This window comes from Callithrix jacchus, chromosome 7, assembly GCF_049354715.1.
Source record: "Callithrix jacchus isolate 240 chromosome 7, calJac240_pri, whole genome shotgun sequence".
NCBI classification, from domain to species: Eukaryota; Metazoa; Chordata; class Mammalia; order Primates; family Cebidae; genus Callithrix; species Callithrix jacchus.
Window position 1 is genome coordinate 116,118,873 of NC_133508.1, and position 8,384 is coordinate 116,127,256.

The following is an 8,384-nucleotide window of genomic DNA, read 5'->3' on the forward strand; positions in this document are numbered from 1 at the left end:
GAAATTAGTTTTAACATTGGGAAACTATGAATTGACTATTTTATTGAGTTTATGGAAGAATCTGATGAATACATGTTTTACATACTGTAAAATGTACAAATCAGCACATTGTACAAATATCTTTTATACAGATAAAAGATTGTTAATATAAAACTACATCGTCAGTTTTGGAGGACTCAAAAAAATAGTTTGGAGATTTTCAATTGTATCAGAAGAGTATTAGGGTAAAGCCCTGGGTTGTGTATAACCTGAGCTGGTATCTGGATCTTATTGGGGCTATCAGGAGTAGGGTGGTTCAGCTCAGATGCAATACTGGGAACACAATTTGATGCTGGACCAGAATAGATGGATGTTGGATCAGAATAGATCCATTTTATAGATAAAGGAGCTAGAAACAAAAGTGAAGACAGCAAATTATAGATCGAGACTGTGCTTAGTCCAAAGGTGAGAAATGAGGAGTCTGTGAAGATCAATCAGAGAAACAGATTTATATAGATTAAAGGAATGAAATCAGAAAGATATCATTGGGTTCAGCAGTAGAGTCAGAGACAGTAGCATGATCAGTTTGCTTTATCTGTGGTCCTCTTGACATGGAGCTTCCACCCTAAGGGTTTAATGGGACATTTTTAGAAGTGATTACTTAGCTATTCAGAGCTACATCTTCATTTTTGCAAGTCTCGAAATTGTTGTACATAATACTTTGACTAAGAGAATTTCTGTTCATGTCTAAGCTTAGACTCCAAGAGCTACGTACATAGAATAGCTATTGTTCTAGTTGGCTCACTGGCCTACGTGGCATTACTGACAGCACCTTCTCAACAAGAGACAGGTGACACTGTAGGCACCACATGTCAAGCTTCTAATTTGTATCCCAAACCCCAAATGCAACTACTAACTATAGTTTCATTTCCCCCTTTTGAATTCCTATTGCCATAAAAGTGGTTCCACCACCTTGCTTGTCTTCTTAGGATTGTTCATTCTATCAGTTTGGTTCCTCACTCTTTTTTTGACACAGACAACGACTTTTCAAGGTTTTTTGATTCCATACTCCACAGCCATATGCCATCATTACTCTATTCAAACATTCTAATTTGGTTCTCACTGTCAGGGCCAGAATCTTAAAGGGGTTAGTCAGCTATGGAAATTACATATACTGTTAGGTGGTTGTTAATGTGGTCAGTTACATCTGAGGTCCAGCATTGAGGTCATCTCTTATTTTCATGTATTATTTGAGTGATGAATCAGAACTTTATCATTACCTGCTAATGCTGTGTACTGGAAAGTAAACATTAGATAGTGAATACAGCTCATGAATAAAAAAATCTTTTCAACTTACAAACATTTATTCACTTTTCAACATTAGTATGGCACCTTTTTCATCATCAATGGATGAGTATTGATACATTACTATTACCTAAAGTCCATAATGTTTTCATGTTTCCTTACATTTTACCTAGTGTCCTTTTTCTTTGCCAGGATTCTATCCAGTACACCACATTCCATTTCATCAGTATGTCTCCTTAGGCTTTGTTTGGCTGTGACAATTTCTCTGTTTTTCTTGTTTTTGATGACTTTGTAACAGTTTTGAGTAGTGCCAGTCAAGGGTTATATAAAATGTACAATTGGGATATGTCTGATTTTTTTCATTATTAGTTTAGTATTATGGGTTTTTCATAGGTATATCATAAAGTGACAGTCTTCTCATATCAAGATTATAGACTACCAACATGACCTATCACTGCTGATGACCTGGATCACCTGACTGAGGTAGTGTTTACAGGTTTCTCCACTGTGAAGTTACTCTCTCCTCTTCCTTTTCACAGATGGAAGTTACAGCAACTGTCTACAGTGAAGGAGTGGAGAGATAAACTCTACCTCTTTGAATGGTAATATTTTCAAACATTATTTGTAATTCTTGTGCATGGAAGGTTTGTTTACTCTCTTCTATTTGTTAATTATTTAGTCGATCGTTTATATCAGTATGAACTCAGGAATTTTGATTATATACAGAGTTATATTCCAATGCTACTTTATTTACTTATTTAAAAAGTACGTTTAATTTTTAGAGAAGTTTTAGGTTCACAGTAGAATCGAGAGGAAATTATAGAGTTCCCATATACCCACTTCCCTGGCACATGCACAGCTTCTTTCACTGTCAATTTCACTAACTTGAGGGATGCATTTATTGGAAACGATGAACCTACATTGATATAATTATCACCCAAAGTCCATATTTTACATTAGGAGTCTCTCTTCGTGTTATACATTCCATGATTTTGACAAATGAATAATGATAAATATCCAATATTATGGTATCACATAGACTATTTTCACTTCCCTAAAATTACTCTGTGCTCCAATTATTCATCTTTCCTTCTCCACTAACTCCGGCAACCACTGATCTCTTTACTGTTGCCATTGTTTTGTCTTTTTCCAGAATGTTATATAGTTGTATCATACAGTATGTAGCCTTTTAAGATTCACCTTTTTCATTTAGTAAAATGCATTTGCTATTTCTCTATGTTTTTCCATGGCTTGATACCTCATTTCTGTTCAGCACTGAATAATATTTCAGTGTTTGGATGTAACACAGTTTATTTATCCATTCACACACCAAAAGAACATCTTGGTTGCTTCTAAGTTTTGACAATTATAAAGAAAACTTCTGTAAACATTTATATATGGGTTTTTATGTGGATGTGAACATTTATTGTTTTTTTTTGAGATTGAGTTTCTCTGTTGGTGCCTAGGCTGAAGTGCAATGGCATGATCTCAGCTCACCGCAACCTCTGCTCCCGGGCTCAAATGATTCTCCTGCCTCAGCCTCCTGAGTAGCTGTGATTACAGGTACCAATGTAAACTTTCAACCTTTTAGGTAAAAACCAAGAAGTACAATTGTTGGATTGCATGGTAAAAGTATGTCTAGTTTTGTAAAACAAAAAACTGGCAAACTGTTTCAAAGTGGCTGTACTATCTTGCATTCCTACTAGCAATGAGTGAAGTTCTTGTTTCTCCACATTCATGTCAGTGTTAGGTGTTGTCATTGCTTTGTATTTGGACCATTCTAATAGTGTAGAGTGGTAAATCTTTTTATTTTGCAATTCTCTAATGACATAAGATGTTGAGCATCTTTTCATATATGTTTATTTGCCATATATATAGCTTCTTTGGTAAAGAGTTTGTATAGATCTTTGCACATTTTTAAAGTTGGTTGTTGAGTTTTAAGTGTCTTGAATCCTATACTTTGGATAACAGTCCTTTATCAGATATGTCTTTTACAATAATTTTCTTCCAATCTGTGGCTTGTCTTCTTATCCAACAGTGTCTTCCAAAGAGCAGAAGTTTTTAAACTTAGTGAAGTCCAGTTTATGAATTTTTTCCCATGGATCATATTTTTGGTGTTGTGTCTAAATATTCATCACCATAGCTACGGTTATTTAGATTTTCTTCTCTGTTATCTTCTGAGAGTTTAATAGTTTTACACTTTACATTTATGTCTATGATCCATTTTGAGTTGATTTTTGTGAAGGATGTAAGGAGTATGCGTATATTCTTTTTTTGCCTATGATGTTCAGTTGTTCCAGCACCATTTTGCCAAAACATTATATTTTCTTTATTGCACTGCCTTTGCTCCTTTGTCGAATATCAGTTACCTATATTTTGTCTCCTTATTTTGTTGCTCAAATTTGTCCAGCTTTGGCCATTGGGCGCTGTTTCAGTTTACTTCTGTGTCACATTTGAAATATTCTTATTTTTGTCTTTATGAGAATGCTAAACTAATCCTGCTTGATGGGGCCACATGGACGTTCACAATGTGTATTTCACAGATTTTTTTCTTTATTCTCATGGATGGTCTAATGTCTAGATGTCCAACACGTGACCAGTTGTCTTTCTCACAGGAAATTTGGCAGATGCCCTTATGACTCTTGCTGACCTGTGTTCAACTTACTCCTACCAAGATAGACATTCTCTAGAAGATCCCTGACTATGAAAGAAGTTAGATTTGGGAATGTTGGTCAGGTGAGGAATGGTAGAAAACTCAACAAAACTCATGAAACAATAGAAGCAGTTTATACTTACAGATCCCAGAGAGAAGAAGGCAGCATACCTCGCAGGGCCAACTGGAAGGGAGGAGCTGTCCAGGACACACATTCTCAACCAGTGGATGAAGAGCAGATGAGAGGGGAACCTGTGGACTAAGGGCTTTATTGGAATCCAGGGCATTACCCAGGCAGGTTTTCTGTAGGGAGTCTAATGGGTGGGTTTATATAAGCAGGCAAGGGTTTCACAGAGTCACACTGTGACTAAGAGGGGACCACTACAGCATATCATCATGGTCCATGTGGGGTGTGGGGATCAGCAGGGTGAGTCAAGTAGGTTGTTATCTAGCTGTTTCATTCATAAGAAGGTGGTCACCAGCAGGGTATGTAAGGCAAATATTTTGATCCACCCACTGAAATATTGCGAATAAGCAGAGAACTGGAAAGTTTAGTCAAAGGTGACTAGACCCTGCTTCTGATATGAGAAAGGCCAACTTACATTCAAAATAATTCCTGAGGCAACATAAAATTATAACAATTTACTACACATGTATGTCATTCTTGCCTTCTCTCCTTATTGAACAGTACCCCTAGTTAAACTACTGTGAGAAATTTGGCTACTACAATCCACCATTCTTTGTTTAATTTCTGTATACATGTATAGTAGCTTCAGAATTGTTAACCCATCTCCTGTAGGAAGCACTCTCATCAAACAGAATACAGTGCTTACGTACATTTCTTTTTTCCTTTCGTCTTACAAACTACTTATTTCCACAGTTACTTAGCTCAGTACCTTTTCTTTTCATCCCATTTCAATGAGATTGTTTTATATGCTTGTAATAAAATTATATTCTTTTGTCACACTCTGCATTATATCCTGGGATTCCTCAATTCCCTAAATGCTTTTTAAAAAGCTTATGTACATTAAGGTTTAGTCTTTGTGCTGTTAATTTCTGTAGGTTTTTGACAAATACATAGTGTTGTATATCTGTTATTAGATTATCGGACAGAATAGTTTCAATGCACTGAAAAAAATCCCTTGTTGTTTTACCTTTTCATAGCCCTATCTCCCCGTCATCACATGGCAACCACTGATCTGTCCTCGAAGTTTTGCCTCTTCCAGAATATCATATACATGGAATTATACAGTATATAGTCTTTTCTGGTTGGCTTTTTTCCCTTAGCAATATACTCTTAAGATTCATCAATGTCTTTGTGTTGCTTCATAGTGAATTACTTTTAATAGCCAAAGAGCATTTGTATGAATGTCCCACAGTTTATTTATTCATTTACTCATTAAAGGACATATTGTTTATTTACCTTTTTGGTGATTATGAATCAGTTTCAATAAACATTCACGTGCAGGTTCATGTAGACATGAATTTTCAAATCAGTTGGGCAAATACCTAGGAGCACAATTGCTAGATCATATGGCAAAACTGTGTTTAGCTTTGTAAGAAACTGCCAAATGTTTCTAGGGTGGTAGCACCGCATTCCACCAGCAATGAATGAGAGTTCCTATTGCTCTGCGTTCCTAACAGTAGTTGGTATTGGCAGATTTTTGGATTTTAGCCATTGTAATTAGAGTTTAGTGCTACCTCGTTGTTTCCCTGATAACAAATGATTTTGAGCATATTTTCATATGCTTATTTGCCATAACTTTTTTGGTGAGGTGTCCAAATCTGTTGCACATTTTAAATTGAAATCTTTGGTTATTATTGTTGAATACTAGAGTTATTTGTATATTTTGGATACAAGTCCTTTATCAGGTGATTGCAAATATTTTCTCCAATTGTGTGCTTTCTTTTTATTCTCCTGAAAGTATGCTAAGGAGAGCAGAAGTTTTCAATTTTAATAAGGTCCAACTTGCCAGTTTTTCTTTCATGGATTGTGTTTTTCTTGTTATATTTAAAAACTCATCACCAAACTGAAGGTTATGCAGCTTTTTCTCCTGTTTTCTCTAGGAAATATTATAGTTTAGCATTTTATATTTAGGTCTATGAATTTTTTTTTTTTTTTTTGAGACAGAGTTTCGCTCTTGTCACCTAGGCTGGAGTGCAATGGTGTGATCTTGGCTGACTGCAACCTCCACCTCCCAGGCTCAAGTGACTTGCCTGCCTTAGGCTCCCAAGTAGCTGGGATTAGAGGCACCTGACACCACACCCAGCTAATTTTTCTTTCTTTCTTTCTTTCCTTCTTTCTTTCTTTCTTTCTTTCTTTCTTTCTTTCTTTCTTTCTTTCTTTCTTTCTTTCTTTCTTTTTCTTTCTTTCTCTCTCTCTCTCTCTCTCTCTCTCTCTCTCTCTCTCTCTCTCTCTCTCTCTCTTCTTTCTTTCTTTCTTCCTTTCTTTTCTTTCGAGACAGAATTTTACTCTTCTTACTCAGGCTGGAGTACTATGGTGCAATCTCAGCTCACTGCAACCTCTGCCTCCCAGGTTCAAGTGATTCTCCTGCATCAGCCTCCCACATAGCTGGGATTAGAGGGACCCACTACCATGCCCAGCTAACTTTTTTGTATTTCTATCTGAGACGGGGTTTCACCATGTTGGCCAGGCTGGTCTTGAACTCATGACCTCAAGTGATCCACCCACCTCAGCCTCCCAAAGTGCTGGGACTCTAGACATGAGCCACCATGCCCAGCCAGATCCATTGTCAGTTATTTTTTGTGTAAGATGTAAGTTCTTTTCTAGGTTCACATTTTTATGTAAACATCCAGTTATTCCAGTACCATTTATTGAAAATACAGTGTTTTCGCCATTGATTTGCCTTTGTGACTTTATCAAAATCAGTTGAATATAATTGTGTGGGTCTATTTGTGGAGTTTAGCCAACTATAGAGTAAGAAGACACAGTTCTCACAAAACTTCTCTCATTTAAGTCACCAGCCACAAGTTTCAGGTGTCCTCTGGACCACCTTCACTTCAGACCAGTTGGCTGCCATGCTTGTTTTATGTTTCAAGTTGGCTAGGCTATAATAATACCCAGATACTTAATCAAATACTAATATTGATGTTGATTTGAGGATATTTAGTAAATTTGATTAACATCTACAATCAAAGTAATATAAGAAAATGAGGTTACCCTCAATAATGTAGATGGGACACATCCAATATGCTGAAGGCCTCAAGAGTAAACACTGGTTTCTCAGAGAAGAAAAATATTTTACTTTAAGACTGCCCATGCCGAGTTTTCAGCCGGCTGACATGTCCTACAAATTTTGAACTCAAGACAGTGGCATTAATCCCTGCCTGAGTTCCTAGCCTGCTGATGTGACCTATAAATTTTGTACTTGCCAGCTACCACATTGCATGAGCACTGGCCTTGAGTAAATGTCATATGTATATATATATGTATATATACATATATATACGTATATATATATATATATATACACACATATACATATATACATATACATATATATACACATATACATACACACACAATCATATATACATGATTACATACACATATAAATATGTCTGATTACATATATGATATGCTTATAGTCTATATAGACTATAATTATATATAAAATGTATGTCATACCATACATATAAAAATCTATTATTCTTGAGATCTCTGACATATATAGCCACAAATTCTAAGACCCCCCAATACCAGTCACAGGTTTGATAATTGGCTAGAGCAACTAGAACTCAGGACCACATTGTACCTATAATTTCTTTTACTATGACAAAAGTACACAAATTAAAATCAGCCAAGGGAAGTGATACATAGGGCAGAGTCCAGAAGGGGCTCCATCTTGAGACCCTGGTTGTCCTCTTCCTGTGGAGTCATAAGCAGCATTACTTCTCAACCACAAGCTGTGACAATAAGCACTGAATATTGCCAACCAAAGAAGCTCAGCTGAGCCTTTGGTGTTCACAGTTTTGATTGGGACTTGATTGTATACTTTAGTATTCAGCGCCTCCCTTGACCTTCAGAAATCAAGCTGGTACCCTTAGTCCCTAGTTCTGTTTAATGACAGAACTAATTTAGCATGACTCAAGTCTTCCATCATAATTTACATTGTTACATTGTCCCATGGCCAAAACACCCAAGTCAATAAGGTCTCTCTTGCCAGATGAGACATTCCAGGGATGTATAGATCCCATTAATTGAGAGCAAAGTTGTGACTTTTCTTTGGGCAAGGTTAATTCTTTACTAGACAACACATAATATAAGAGAAAAATTGTGTGAATTTTAAATATGATAAAATTGAATTTAAATATGAGTGATAATTATATACTGGGGTTGGAAAATACACACTTTGGCAGGGCACAGTGGCTCATGGCTATAAGCCCAGCACTTTGGGAGGCTATGGAAGGCAGATCGCTTGAGGCC